Source organism: Rhipicephalus microplus, chromosome X, assembly GCF_043290135.1.
Source record: "Rhipicephalus microplus isolate Deutch F79 chromosome X, USDA_Rmic, whole genome shotgun sequence".
NCBI classification, from domain to species: domain Eukaryota; kingdom Metazoa; phylum Arthropoda; class Arachnida; order Ixodida; family Ixodidae; genus Rhipicephalus; species Rhipicephalus microplus.
Genome location: NC_134710.1, coordinates 212666901 through 212683348, shown reverse-complemented (window position 1 = coordinate 212683348; position 16448 = coordinate 212666901). Strand labels below are relative to the sequence as shown.

Here is a 16448-nt window from a genome sequence, read left to right as displayed (position 1 = left end):
CCTGAATCTTTGTGGTGCCACTGTCGATTGCTGCACAAGAGATTATACTAGATTCAAATGTTCAAGTAGCGTTTATGGAAAGCCCGCCCTTTATAGAAAGCACCCTTTGTGTGTCCATGGACACAACTGTACCACCCTTGTCTGCCAAGTGTGTTCCTGTCATCAGTTTCCCTGCAACCGAGACGACATTTGATGCCACCGTAGAGCCCATTCGCCTCAGCTGCATAAAGAAAAATGTTCTAATACCCTATTGTTGTACGTTGTCGGTTGCGCAAGGGCATACTGGTTTGTGGGTGATCAACGGCTCCAATAAACCTTCGGTACTGCCAGAGGGTCTACAACTTCCTAAGATCCGTCAACATCAGGTGTTCTCGATTGCCATCCTTGGAAAGAGCAGTGATTCTCCGGATAAGCCCAATTCCAATCTTTTGCACGCCAAGGACACCTCCGTAATGGCAATGATTGACAAGTCTCTTAGCACCAACAAGCGTAATGACCTGGCGAGTATTCTGCGCAAACATGCTGGTCTTTTCAATTTCACACAGCTACAGGCTCCACTGTCATTCCCTGCTTCTCATGTAAAGCACTGCATAGATACGGCATGCCATAGACCTCTACGACAGAAGCCATACCTGGTATCCTCTGCGAAACGCGCAGTGATAAATGAACAGGTTGGCAAGATGCTAAAGAAGAATGTAATTCAGGAATCATGCAGTCCGTGGGCCGCTCACGTAATATTGGTCAAGAAGAAAGATGGAACATGGCGATTTTGCGTTGACTACCGCCGTCTCTGCGCTATAACAAAGAAGGACGTGTACCCACTACCACGTATTGATGATGCTATAGACTGCCTTTCATCAGCCTCCTACTTTTCGTCTGTTGATTTGAGGTCGGGGTATCGGCATATTCCAATGCATGAGGAAGATAAAGAGAAAACGGCATTTGTTACACCAGATGGTCTTTTTGAATCCAATGTGATGCCCTTCGGATTATGCAACGCGCCTGCAACTTTCGAGCGCTTCATGGACAACATTCTGCATGGTTTGAAGTGGAAAGTATGTATGTGTTATCTGGACGAAGTTGGGATTTTCGGGCGCACTTTCTGTGAGCACAACACGCCTCGACCTCATGCTGAACTGCCTAAGCAAAGCACGCTTGGTGCTCAACTCAAAGAAATGTCGTTTCGGAGAGCGCCAAACACTCGTCCTTGGACACTTGGTGAACAAAAAAGGCATACGGCCGGATCCCGTGAAAACGGCTGCAGTGTAGATGTTCAAGCAACTTCACTCAGCGAAAGAACTACGCAGCTTTTTGGGCTTCTGCTCATTCTTCCGTCGATTCATCCTTGGATTTGTCAGTATCGCGCACCCACTCACGTGCCTGATTCAGAAAGGCATGCCATTTGACTGGACTCCGGAATGTATGTCCGCTTTTTCCGAGTTGAAATTCCTTTTGACATCCCATCCGATTCTTCGACACTTCGATCCTCTGGCTCACACAGAACTTCACACAGATGCTAGCGGTATCGCTGTAGGCGCCGTGTTGGTTCAACGCTTTCATACCAAAGAACATGTCGTTGCGTATGCATGTCGCTCGCTAAGCAAGTCCGAGCGCAAGTCCTACCTGTACGGACGCCCCTTTACCATCATGACAGATCATCATTCGCTCTGCTGGTTGGTCAATCTTCGTGACCCATTTGGTCGACTAGCACGCTGGGCACTCCGTCTGCAGGAATACGACTTTACAGTTTCCTATAAAAGCAGTCGTTGTCACGCTGATGCAGATTGTCTTTCGCGAGTACCGCTTCCATCGACGGACTGCGACGTGGGCAACTTCGACACCTACATCACGCTATTGGACCTGCCATTTCCTGATACCAATGCCTTTAAGATTGAGCATCAAAGGGACCACAGCATACAGGAGCTCCTTCCTATCGAGTCAAGACCATCGGTGACTCGCTTCTGCATGCGCGACGGGCTTGTGTACAAAAAAAACTACTCAATGCTACGACCGGCTTATGATATCTTCTCGTGGCTCCGAAGAGCCTTCGAATTTTCGTCTTGCAGGCCTTGCATAATGACCAAACGTCCGGCCATCTAGGCACAGCAAAAACTCTTTGCCGGCTTGAAGAAAGATTTTACTGGCCGAAAATGCGCCAGACGACGGAACAGTACGTCTCTAGTTGCAACGAGTGCCAACGCCGCAAGCGCCCTACCAGTGCTCATCCAGGGCGACTACATCTTATTCCACCCCCTAGAACTCCATTCGAGGAAGTTGGGATTGACTTTCTAGGTCTCTTTCCGAGGTCTTCTAATGAGAATCGTTGGATGGTCGTATGTACCGATCACTTAACACGGTACTGCGAGACAGCTGCTATATCATCGGCTACTGCAGCTGACGTGTGTTTATTCATGCTGGGTTTTGTGGTTCTACGACATGAACCTCCTAAAATTGTTATCAGTGATCGTGGGCGACAATTCTTTTGGCTCTCTACGCCATATCATCCCCAAACAAACGGCCTGACGGAACGAACTGACAGGACTCTCACAAGCATGCTTTCTATGTATGTCACAGCAGATCACAAAAACTGGGAAGGCGTGCTACCTTTCATCACTTACGCATTCAACACTGCACAGCATGAGACTACCAGCTACAGTCTGTTTTTCCTTCTGTATGCTCGTCCACCTCGTCATACCCTAGATACTGTCTGCCCGTTTATAGACCACCATGATTCCGGTATATCCGAGATCGTCTGCCGTGCACAAGAAGCCCGACATCTTGCTTACCTGCGCACCCTCACTTCGCAAGATCGCTCGAAGACACATTTTGACCGTCAACGTCGACATGTGATGTAGAATAGTTGAGATCACTTGTTGCTGTGGACACCAAATAGGAAACCTGGGTTGTGTGAAAAATTGCTGGCACACTATTCGGGACCTTATGTTGTTCTGGACTGCATAAGTGATTTAAGTTACTGCGTAGCACGTCTTCATTCAAATGGCCGACGATCTGCAAAGACTGAACAAGCGCAGCAACAGCAGCCACAGCAGCAGCTGCCTCCTCTGATACTCCTGCCTTCACGAGACCGCGGAACCTTCTCGGGCACAGACAAGGACAAGGTGATTGTCGAAGATTGGGTCGCATTGTACGAGCGCGTGAGCGAATACTATAGATGGGACCCCACTTTGATGCTGGGCAACGTTGTATTTTACTTGCGGGATGCGGCACTCACCTGGTATGAGACGCATGAGTCGGAGTTGACCAGCTGGGACATTTGCAAAGTGAAGCTTGTCGAGTTGTTCAGCAGGCCATTTGTGCGACAGCAGGCCGCGAGGAAAGACCTGGAAGGCCGCGTGCAGACATCGACAGAATCGTATGTATCTTATATACAGGACGTATTGGGCCTCTGTCGAAAAGTGGACGAGAACATGAGCAAAACTGACAAAATCGCCAACATAATTAAAGGAATTGCTGACGATGCCTTTAATCTGTTGATCATTAAAGATTGCGCCACCGTCGATGCAGTGGTGAAGGAATGTCAGCGCTTCGAGCATGCCAAGAACCGTCGTATAACCCACCAGTTTGCACGCTTGCCCAATTTTGCAGCCACTTCGACCTGCGAAGAGTGCCCCAGGTTCACGCAAGCTACATCATCTGAAAATGTCACCCGGATCGTTCGCCGCGAAATCGAAGCAATGGCTCCTGCAACCATCGCTTCGAACAGCCCTCAAGATAGCGCATCCACTATTTCCCTCATCCAAACTGTCCTTCGCCAAGAAATAGGAAATCTCGGCATCGCACCTGTTTGGGCTTTTCGCACTACCGAGAGTTCGGCTTCGCTTAATCAGATCCCGGTGTACCCTTCCCGCTATTAGAGCCTTGCTGAATAGAGGACGCCGGTTGATCGACCGATCTGCTTTCACTGCTCTCGCGCCGAACACATTGCGTGCTACTGTCGTCCAATTCATCCGGAAACACTGGGACATGGCGCCGCTTTGAAGACAACTCTCGTCAGTTTTCTACTCTGTATGATCCCCAGCCTACTGCTACTAACGTTCAGTACTGAAGCCAGTAATCATCACCCATAGGCCGCCGATCTCTCTCGCCGATGATTCCTCGGACCAGGTCCCCTGCACAACCTGGGCCCTCAATCTCGGGGAAACTAGACCATGCAGCTCCCGGAGGTGGCGCTGCATTAACGACCCGGTCTGCAAATCCTCTGTTGACAATTCCTGCATGCCGCAATAATTTGGACCTTTTGGTGGATGACGTAACCGTTACAGCCCTCATAGACACTGGCAGGTGAACAAATTTCAGTCATGAGCGCTGCTCTCTGTATGAAACTGTAGTAATGCTTGACGATGGGAGCACATCCACTGTTCTCGGTATGTGCACCTCTCGCGTGTGTATTGCTGGCCGTCAGACCATCGTATCGTTCACCGTGCTTGAGCAGTGCCCACATGACGTGATTCTCGGTCTCAACTTTCTCTCTGCACACTCCGTTCTTATCGACTGCACGATGGGCCTCCTTCAGTTGGAACTGCCTTTTGACGCGGCTGGTGCCTGTGATGCTCAAAGTCGCCTTTGCGCTACCGAGTTTCTACATCTTCCGCAGCAAGCCAAGACTTACGTGCAGCTCGTGTGTGATCTGCCTGTGCGCGATGGTGAATATGTCGTTTCACCCATTATCAAAGTTGTGCTAAAGTATTCCATTGCTGTCCTGCACACCGCCGTGAGAGTACGCCACAACCAGACCTATTTGTCTCTTTCTCCGTGCACGCGCTGCCTGCTGGTATTAAAGTAGGCATCGTGTCGTCCTTGAAAGAGTGTGATATCTCTGCATTGTCAGCTGAGCAACCTATTCCTCACGTCAACTTGCTCACTGCGCCTAACCTCTCAAGCATTGACATTGCCAAAATGATAGCGCCAGATCTTTTGCGCTCTGAAGCACAAGACCTCCACTTTCTCTTGACATCGTATGCGGACATATTCGATCTAGACAACCCCCCTTTAGGCTAGACATCAGTTTGGCCCATCACATCAACACTGGCGATGCCAACCCAATACATCGCCGCTCTTACCGTGTCGCCGCTGCCGAACGTTCTGTCATTCAGAAAGAGTCATCTAGTCCGTGGGCAACCCCGGTCGTGCTTGTCAAGAAGGACAACACATGGCGGTTTTGCGTCGATTATAGACATCTCAACAAGGTCACTAAAAAGGACGTTTACCCCTTATCAAGAATAGATAACACCCTTGACTGCCTTCATGGCGCAAAGTTTTTCTCGTCTATTGACCTTCGATCCGGTTATTGGCAGATCGTTATTGACCCACGAGACCGAGAAAAAACAGCATTTGTAACCCCCGATAGGTTATATCAATTTAAAGTAATGCTGTTTGGGCTTTCCAATGCGCTGGCCACCTTTGAACGCATGATGGATTCCCTTCTGCGCGGCTTCTACACCTTCTACACCTTCGCGCGGAATACACCTTCTCGGTTGTGTATAAATACGGTCACCTCCATCAAGACGCCGACTGCCTGTCACGGTATTCAGTAGATCCGCCAGATGCCACAGAGAGAGCTACTGAGGCTTGCGTCTTATCAATATCAGACTTTCTTGATATCGCTTCTTAGCAACGCCGGGACCCGGATTTACTTCCCATCATAAATGGCCTGAGTTCCGCTACTCCACCCACTTCTCTTAACTTGTATTTGCTTCATGAAGGGGTTCTCTACCGCCACAACATGCACCCTAATGGTCCAGTCCGCCTTCTCGTCGTGCCTTCCCTTTCGCATGTAGATGTTCTCCAACAGCTTCACAATGAACCTGCCGCTGGTCACCTGGGAGTCACCCGCACTTATGATCGCGTCCGGCGCTGTTTTTTCTGGTCGCGTCTATATCGCTCTGTGCAAAAGTATGTCGCCAGCTATGACCTTTGTAATCGTCGAAAACGACCAACATCGCTTCCAGCTGGCCTCCTCACCCTATTGAGATCCCTGCTGAACCATTCTACCGTGTAGGGCTCGACCTTCTCGGGCCATTTCCCATTTCTGCATCCGGGAAAAAATGGGTTGCCATGGCGACTGACTACGCGACACGTTACGCGATCACCCGTGCTCTCTGAACCAGCTGCACTACCGATGTCGCCGACTTTCTACTGCACGAAATCATTTTGCATCATGGTGCTCCTCGACAGCTCGTTACTGACCAAGGCTGATACTTTTTATCTCGTGTTGTCAAGGATCTTGTGTGTTCCTGTTCCACGAACAACAAGTTCACAACAGCATACCATCCACAAACTAATAGACTTACTGAGCGCCTGAATCGCACTATCACCGACATGTTTTCGATGTTTGTTTCTCCAGACCGCCGTGATTGGGACGTAACGTTACACTAGGTCAACTTTGCTTACAACTCCTCCAGACATGACACCGCAGGCTATTCCCCGTTCTACCTTCTTTATGGACGTGAACCCTCTCTGCCTCTCGATACACTCCTTCCCGCTGGTTCAAGCTCCCCTGTCACATACGTCCGCGATGCCATAGAACGAGCCAACACAGCACGACAGATTGCCCGAGAACGACTCGCACTTTCTCAAGCCTCTCAGAAAGATTGGTATGATCGTCACCACCGTGAAGTTTTGTATGCACCCGGTTTTATAGTACTCTTGTGGACCCCCTGTCGTCACATTGGTCTCTCAGCAAAGCTCTTTTTTCACGGACATACCATACAAAGTCCTACGCAAGGTCACTAACCGCATCTACGAGATACAGCGAGTCGTCGATGAAGCGCACTCAACGCCACCACCATCTACCGTTGTGCACGTCGTAAGACTGAAGCCTTATATGTCGCCCAACACTCCACTTTTGTGACAAGCGCCGGGTCGGCGCTTTAACGCCGCGGAGTAGTGTCACAAGGCAGTAGTGGGATTGGGGCATAAAGCGGTAGAGGGTCTCTGCTTGGAAGAAAAGACTACGAAGTGGATAAAGACTGGTCCTAGCCCGCCATTGTGTCAGCCGTTGCCATCGCAAGTAAACATCATAAATATCCGCAATTATACGTTTCCTTGTAAGAATATTGTAGTTTGATAGATTCACACGCCAGCAGGTGTATACATACTTACACCATTAGTTATGTGCCAACTGCACCATTTAACTCATGTGGCATTAAACTACTGATCCAACCATACTCATGAAAATACTCATACTCATTAATACTTATATAGGCACTGATAAATGGAGCCAGTTTCAACTACATTAGAAATTCCCTCTATTTTTTTTTTCTTTTTCAATTAGGAATGCTATTGATCTGTCGTGGAGAACACATTTGCTTGGGATCAGCCCATGATCACTTTAACTTCACCACAAGTAATGTTGGTGGACATAATCTTTACCTCCGGAAATATATATAGCAGATGCTGTTCCAGTTAACCATGTGAGTTCTGGAAAGGTCTGCAATCTGCTTAGTGAAACATGCAATTTAGGGTTTGCCAACACTTTGCTCTGTGGTTTTTCAGTTCCATTATAGCATGGACACCCAAAGAATGTTAAAGGGCCACTCACCAGGTTTGACAATTTTGAGCTGACAAGCGCAATGAGTAGACGAGGCATTCATGATCACGTCTGCCAAAATTTGCAACGCTACACGCCGCAGAAATGGGTCAAATTTCAAGATGAAAGCGTCTCGCCCTCCCCTCTACCTTAGCACGAGTAGAGAATGAGGGCATGACGTGGGCGTAGGAATGGCCCTACGTACACAGCACTGTGGTCACGTTGGTCCTCTACTTAGACGACTCTGCTCTGACGTCAACAGTATACCACGTGACATGGCAAAAATTATTTAACACAACATGCGTAGTTTATGTATTTGTTGCTTTAAGGGATGAGTAAAACTTGAAATAAATAATGAGACGCAATAAAAAATTGTGCACGTTTTTCTTACATTTTTTTCTCGTGAAATGCTACGGGATGCGGGGCTAATGTGCCAGCATTTCACATCTGTTCGGGTTCCCACAGTCAGCGCATTAAGCAGACGACTGCCGTGTAACGCTCCTATGCGTTCGCGCACTCATTGTGGTAATTTACTTTACCGCGTCTAAGCCAGCATTTCCAAACAATCCCGCAGAAACAGGCAGAAGACCACAAAATAACGCTGGTCAACAAAGCAATGCCGCTCGCGTGCACGGGCGCTGGCTTGTTCGGGCACGTCATGCGAACGCCACCTTTTGGTCGGATGCTGGAGAGGGCGGGGAAGAGGTTTGGCTTGCGAAGGCTACGTGGAGGAGCGGCAAGGGTTTCGAACTCGTCTCCTCTCATCCTCTTTTCGCGCCGCTTCAGAAAACCTGTTTTCTCTGCTCCTAATGAATCGATTCGAGAAATTTTCGTGGCAAAACGTTCCTCATCGAAGACCCAACAACTACTACTGTCCAACTAATATTCGGTATGGAGCCTGGTGAGTGGCCCTTTAAGGACTAATTAGGGATTACCGATTTTTAACTTACGATTCCACCGGTTTGTCAGCCTTCTATGCATCTTCCATAAGTACCCCTAGTACTTCTGAACCAGTCATCTCGGGATTGAAATTCTTTTGTATATATATCATTGTTATAATCACCTCAGTTACAGACGCATCTTGGGCCGCACACAGTCATTCAGTAATTGTGCTTTGCCTCACCTCATCGCACTTTGGCATAACCTTGCTGGTGAAATTGTTTCGTTAAGAGACCCTGAGAAATATCATGAGCATTTGGAAGTTTGTTTGTTCGCTTAATTTTTATATAAACATTTGTTTTTTTTTTCATTTTGTGTTTTACTGCATTATATTGTAGTGTTTTGTTCTTTTCCCTTCCATTGTACAAATTTTCTTCATTTCATCTTTCGTGTAGTATTTTTTATGCTTTATTGATTGTGATTTTTCTATAACCCCTTCATCTATTTGATGCTTTTTGGGGCCAGTGGGGTACAATGCATAAATAAATGGTTAAATAAATATATAAATATATTCAGAATCAAGATTATAGAAGTACTTATGAGAATGTGTTTGTAACACATGTAATATCTGTGTATATAGCATACATTGTGTGAACGTGGCTTATATAGGTGGCTATCATAGTTGTGGTTAACTTGTAGAAAATTACCTGGAATGCATAAATACTTGGTGTGCTTCTTAAAATAGCAGAGACTGAATAGGAGCACAAAGGTACTTCACATGAGCAAAGCTTGTGCAGTAAAAAAAAAGAAAAAAGAGACACATCCTGGAAAGTACAGTTCTTCTCAGTTGGTCCTATTTGGTTTGCCTTATTACCCAAAGGCTCTTTACCGAAGTTTTTTTACCCACTTTGCATGACAACACAGCTGGACAATCTCCACTTGTAATAGATTTTTATGCATAAACTGTGTTCTAAATTGCAGGTAATACATATTTTAATTCAATGTTTCCAATTTGGACCTGTGCATGTGACGACCACATTATCACTGTACCTGACTGAAACAAAAATGCAACTTTTGCATACCGATCTTTCACATTATTATGGTTCCGAGTTATTGGCAATCATGGTTACAGTGGCAGCTACAGAAGCGATGAGAGAAAGGGCAGCAGTGAAGAACAAGATGCCTCGAATTTCAGAACGCCAGGAACTAGAAGTTCAATGAAGTGGAAGAGGAAAACGTTAAAATTTTATAATAATTTAGACTCGCAAGATATGCATTGTTCAGTGGGTACAGCTAATTGCTCTTGGTACTTTTGACTGTGCTTGACCAGAATGTTCTAGTGACAGGCAGATAGATTGGTGAAAGTGCACCTGCTTGATGTAATTGCAAGGTGCAACAAGTTCATGGCCATGGTCTATATAAAACCAAATTTTGCCTTATTACCACAATTTATTGCACAGATGAAAGTGGAGTGTCTGCATACATTCGCAAAGATTTTGGGTAGGGCATATTGTTGTGGCAGGATGAAAGGAAGCATGCAATGATCTCAAAAACTCAGATATGACCTGGGCATGGCAAAGTGAGCAAAACAGCAATGCTGACCATGTCTGTTCCCTTTGCTATCCAAGTTATTAGCAAATATAGCTGCGTACGTTCTAGTATAAGGTTTTTAATTGTTGTGCCATGCCCACATAAGTGCATCTGTATTGTCTATGATTTGCTTTGTGGAGATATAGAGCTGAATCCCAGTCCTCAAATAGAAAAGATGCTTATTGAAATCCTGGTGCAATAAGGTGAAGTTTTGAAAAGCCTAATCGATTTGAAAAGCGAACAGGCTGTCCAGATATCCTCTCTTGCGGTTATGGCTGAAAAAATTTCTCTGGTAGGAAAAATGGTCACAGAAACAAGACTCAACAAGCACGATCAATCTGTTCGATTCAAGCTTAAAAGAAATAAAAACTTCAGTAGTAAGAACATCAAAAAAGATTGTTGATATAGAAGACCGCAGCTGCCGTTCAAACTTAGTCATATACGGTGTTGTAGAAAAAATAGATGAAACGGAAGTTCACCTAAAAAATGAGGTTAAAGAACTATTTGGCAAAAAGCTTGACGTTGAGTGCAAGTGGATTGGACGTATACACCGACTTGGAAGGAAAACTGGAAATCGTCCCATAATTCTGTACCTACAGGATTACAACGAAAAACAAGAAGTACTAATGAACGCCAAAAAGCTGAACGGCACCGAAATTTTCATCCAAAATGATTACTCCTGCTGCACGCTCCGCAGGTGTGAACTGCTGTGGGACAGTGCTAAAATTGATAAGGCTAACGGCAAGAAACCCAATCTTTTGCACGATAAGCTCCGTATCGATGATGACACGTTCATGTGGGATGACAGCAGCAATGCCTGAGTAATAGTTCCAACCATTACCCGTCGAAGTTTATCACCGGCACTTAAGCCCCCGAAAAATGCCTGCCAAATCCCGCCTCCATGTAATCAAACCTTGGGTCTTCTTAATATCAACGCACCAAGCATTATCAATAAAGTTGCTGAACTAGAGAGCACATTGTTAGCATACTCTCCTGACATCATGGTCTTGACTGAAACTTGGCTGCATGAAGGTGTCAGTGATGCTGAAATTGTTCCTCGCAACTTTAAAGTGTATAGAAGGGACAGACCATCGCGTGGCAGAGGTGTTGCCGTTATTTTGAGCTCTCATGTGATGGTTACGCCTTTAAAACAAATAGATGGCCATGAAAGCTTATGTTTGAAACTAAACGTGTTCGGAAATTCTAATATTTTAGTAGGGGCCTACCGCTCTCTGGCTTCACGTGATGATTTCTTGTCTAAAATTTATGATTTTTGTGTTGAATATTCTGGAAGCCGCCTAATACTAACAGGGAATTTTAATTTACCCAATAATAATTGGTCCAAACTATGCTCTTCATCCTCAAGTGACCACTTTGTTTTTGATTTAATGCTGGCATGCGATCTCGAACAAGCTGTGAATGTGCCGACAAGGGTGCAGGATGATACATGGTCTATATTAGATCTTGTGTTTCATAGCAAATTCTTTTCTGACGTACATGTATCTGTTGATGATGGTCTGTCTGATCACAAATTGGTTTTCTTTACGTGCCGTCTTGGTAATCAATCTGACAATATGCACGAGAAACAGAAAGTGTTCAAAAATTTTTTTATAGCACATGAAAGACAGTTCTAGATCACCTCGATGTAGCGTTTGATCGCTTTTCTGGTGATGATGTAAACTATCTGTGGAATGCCTTCCGATCACTTTGTAGCTATTTCCTTGACAATTTTATTCCTAACAAAACGAAAAACCAACATGCCAAAAATCCATAGATAACTAGAGAAATCATTCAAATTGCACGGAAAGTAAAGACTATGAGGAAGCATAACTCAAAAGGATTGCCATTTCAGAAATTAAAAAGAACGCTTTCAGAAAGAATACGGTCCAGCAAACATGTATTTTAATCTGTTAAATTGCCCCAATTCCTTAAGAGTGATCCAGCCAAGTTTTGGCGCCACATAAAAGTTAAGCGACAGAAAACTACAGATTGCACTGTGCTTGGGGATCAAATTATTCAAGATAAGAAACAAATGGCCACAGAATATAACCGTTACTTTCACTCTGTTTTTCCAATCCATGCTCATTTATAGTGCCAATGGCAGTAATTCAGTAGAAATTGATCCTGACTTCATAACGTTTGAAGGTATCTTTTCCATGCTTCTGAACCTAAAAACAAAATCTTCTTGTGGTTCGAACAACCTGCCAAATACATTTTTACGTCGTTACGCTGAATCACTTTCCCGCTTCCTTGTAGTAATCTTTCATTTATCGATATCTCAAGGCATTGTTTCCTTAGACTGGCGCATCGCTCGAATAATTCCGGTACTTTAAAAAGAAAACACTTTTTTGTCTAACTACAGACCAATACCACTTACTAGCACTCGTTGTAAACTTCTAGAGCACATAGTTTCTAAATATATGAATAATTTTCTAAACGAGCGCAATGTACTATCACCATTCCAGTATGGTTTCCGTAAAGGTCTATCCACGACAACATAATTAGTTGCCTGTATACATTCTTTCTCCTCAGTCCTAGATAAGTCCGGTCAAACTGACGTCATCTCCCTTGACTTCTGCAAGGCATTTGATAAAATGCCTCACTCCAAATCAATTCACAAACTTAACTTGCTTGGTTTTCCCGCGACCATTGTTAAATGGGTAACATCGTGTCTGTGTTCTCGCACACAGTTTGTTGATATAAACGGTACCTACTCGAACCGTCTTCGCGTTAACTCCGGAGTTCCCCAGGGTAGCATCCTGGGACCACTACTATTTTTAATCTATATCAATGATATTACATCCTTTACATCCTGTTCTAATTATGGTGTTGAAATGCGGCTGTTTGTCGATTATTGTCTTCTGTTCAGTTCAGTTAAATCCACAGGTGACCAAGTGTTATCGAACCAAAGTGTTGATGCAGTTAATACCTGGTGTGAGTGCTGGGACATGCACATAAATCCAGAGAAAACTGTGTCTATGCACTATACTAACAAAAAACAACCCCTAATTTACTCGTACAGTATTAAAGGAACTCCAATTTCACTTACACAAAGTTATATATATCTCGGCGTCACAATAACCAACAACTTAACTTTGTCCTGACACATTGAAAAGATTTGCTCTTCTGCCAGTAGAAAATTAGGGTTACTGAGGCACACCCTCAAAAGCTCTCCCCCTAAAACTAAACTCCTCGCTTTTAACAATAGTCCGGCCTTATTTAGAGTACGCGTCTGAAGTCTGGGATCCGCGCACTAAAAAAGATATTAATAATCTTGAGAAAGTTTAAAGATGAGCTGTTCGGTTGATTTACAATGGCTTCCGCCTGTCTGACTCCCCGACAGAACTAATAATAGATAACAATATTCCAACTTTAGAATCCCGAAGGAAACTAGCTAGATCGAAATTTCTTTTTCACCTAAGAAAAACGCTATCTTAGACCTTTCGCACGTTCTCACTCCATTATCTTCACGTCCTACTTGAGGATACCATTCTTACAAATTCACACCTGCCTTTGCGCGCACTAGCAACTTCAAGTACTATTTTTCTCCCTCGCACAATAACAGACTGGAACGAGCTGCCACACCATATTTTTGAGTCTGCATATGTGCTAAAATCTCTAGAAAATTACTTTGAAGTGTGAGTTTTGTAACCCGCAAATATATTATACACCTGTCTGATTTCATTTTTCTCTCATTGTTGTTGCTGTTTTTTTGTTTTTTCTTCTTTCTCTACACCTGTACATCTATTAATTGGTCGTATCATAATTGTATCATATCCCCCTCCTGCTTGGGCCATTTTGTATGGCCTGCAGTACTTTATAAATAAAAAAATAAATAAAAACTCATATTAGGAACTGAACGCTGCGACATCCTTATGTCTCGGAAGTGAAGAAAAAAAAAAACAAAAGGCAAAAAAGGCCAGCTGGCTGACGGAGGCACACAATCAGTTTAATTGTGACCCCTCAAACAGTGCGAGATATGACTTCCCAAAAAAGTTCCCTGAACACCCAATGCTTGGACAAAGTAAGAAATGCTGAAAACAGAGAGTGGTGACAAACTTGGAATGAATTCCTGAAAAGGGGTGATGAAAAGGCCCCCCCTATCCCTACTTGCTTCATTAAAGGGCTGATAACACTAACAGTAAATGAAATGTACCCAGTAAGTTCTATCGTATGGGCGATTGGAAGACTTGCATCAAGCAACCAACATAGTACTTTTTTTATACTGCAAGTACCACTAAAATTACACTGGTGACTTGTAAAGTTCAAGTGCCTGCCGTCTTCTTTCTCTCCGAAATACAGCACAAACTATGCCTTTGGCCCAATAATTGACAGAGATATAATAACATTTTTTCCAAAATGCAGCAGAATGTCGCAGGTATCATCTTGGCACAGTTTCTAGCAATTGGTGCTGGCATCGCATCTCTGGTGCTTGTAAAGATTCTTTGCTCATGATAGTGTGTTCCCTCTTTCAATACTTGGTACTCGTGTCCTTGGTATTTGTCAGCAGTGGTCCAAGTTGTAACCAGAAGTCAAGAAAGACTGGATAAGATGAGCTTTCAATTAGTTACAACTGGGCGACTTGTAGGCAACTGGTTCTAGCTGAGCATTATTCTGTGATATAGTTCAACTAGTTCTACCTAAAATCATCTACAACCAGTTACAGTTTTTCTACCAGGGCATTTATTTTATATCTTGACAATAAAATATTTTATAGCATTATCAATCCGTCTGTAATAAGAAAAAAAAGCGAGACCGGTAATTCAGGGTTACTGGTATAGCCAGTCCGATAGAATGGCCTGGCCAGTTAACTTAATATGTCAAACCATTTGGATTATGTCTCTTCTATGAATCGTGTACAGAATCCATAAGGAAAATAATGAAGTTGTTTAGATAATGTTCATTAGCAGCTACAGAAAATCAAATGAGCCTTTCTTTTATCACAGAATCCATCTGGGTAACATGAACCTGGGGAAGCTTTCGCCTTGCTTGTTTTTTAAAGATCTCTCTATCCCTAGGTAGCACCTAGGAACATTTTATTTCTCAGCGAGCTTGTTGCTGTCATTTCGGGGCTGGCGTGCGAGGTTTGTTGATGTTGCTGGCTGATAGTGCGGTGCATAAGTGATCGTCCGACGAGATGTGTATCTTTGCGTGCCATCACTTAACGTCCGTGCTTGTTTTTACTCACGTGTACCACTCCGAAAGCTTCCAAAGACGGCACCAGATGTGTTTTTTTCCATGGTGTATCAGTGTTCAGCCAATCAGCATGAACGAAAGAATTTCGCTTATCCTCATGTCACACGAGCAAATTTTATTGTGATCAGGCTCGATCTGTATTTTGTGTTAATTCATGGACACTATTAATCGCGGTTTGTGCACTGTGATCTAGCTTCTAATTAAGGTTTGAATGACTGTTGCGCTGAACTCGATCCGGATTAGTTTGAACCGATTAGCAGCAATGATTGTATATCGTGATCCAGAAATCCGGTCTCGGTTAACCCTGATCGTTATCAAAAGTAGCCGTGTGACAATGGCTATAGCTATCCTACCCATGCCTGGGATTGTAATGCGAACAATCAAGGGCATGTGAACTCAATTTAACGTAAGTTTCAATGCTTCTATTAAAAAAAAAAGAAACGGAAACTGAGCAGTCCTTAGACATCATCTTGTAACCTAAAATAATTGCAACTGCTAGTTACGCCAAACTGCTACCGTGTGGACATACAGTGACAAGAATACATCTCCGTGGAGAATTAATGTTTTGAGTAGCAAGGCTGCTTTTGTTCTTGTTAAGGACGTAAGTTTGTCAGTGGTAGGAATGCATAATGTACGCGGGATTCGACCACTAACAGCCCACTCTGCAACTGTGCCAGTACTATATCGTGCTGGCACACAATGGGACTTGGCAAACACAAGTCCCGGAGTCCTGGACGGAAGCTTGCCTCGTTCAGATCCAGTACTTAATTCAAGTGCATACCCACATGCAAAGAGTTCGCCTACGCGATCGACTTCAGAAATTGCGAGGCCTCCTAAGTAAAGCAAGCAACAAGCAATCTCAAAACGTTCGATGGTCGTAAAAACCGGAACAGAAGGAGAGCAACAGCGTGACAGGAGTACGTGCACGATCATACACACCTCGCCGGCAGGGCACCATGACGATAGTTATAGCACGATAACAGAAGGACGACAAAGGGACATGAAGGCGACGAGCGCTCATATTCTTCTTGTCCCTTGGTCGTCATTCTGTCCTCACGCTATAACTATCGTCATGTCATACACCCTAGCCAAAACCACCCCACTTCTAATGCAGGACACCATCCACGCGCACACAAATTTCGCGGACAACACACGAGCCATGAAGCAACAGGCTTTCCTGGGGATAAACAACTCAACACGTGTTCCTTGCTAGTATCTAGGCATAAAGAGATCT

At 44.4% G+C, this 16448-nt stretch overlaps 1 long non-coding RNA gene across 1 annotated transcript in view; it reads left to right on the top strand.

The window, feature by feature from the left end:
- The first annotated feature begins 7934 nt into the window (after positions 1–7934).
- Positions 7935–16448, top strand: part of LOC142775956 (uncharacterized) — a 65724-nt gene continuing 57210 nt past the window's right edge. Inside the window, exon 1 of the long non-coding RNA XR_012887179.1 lies at positions 7935–8450. This is a non-coding gene — a long non-coding RNA (uncharacterized LOC142775956). The remainder of the gene's footprint in view (positions 8451–16448) is intronic.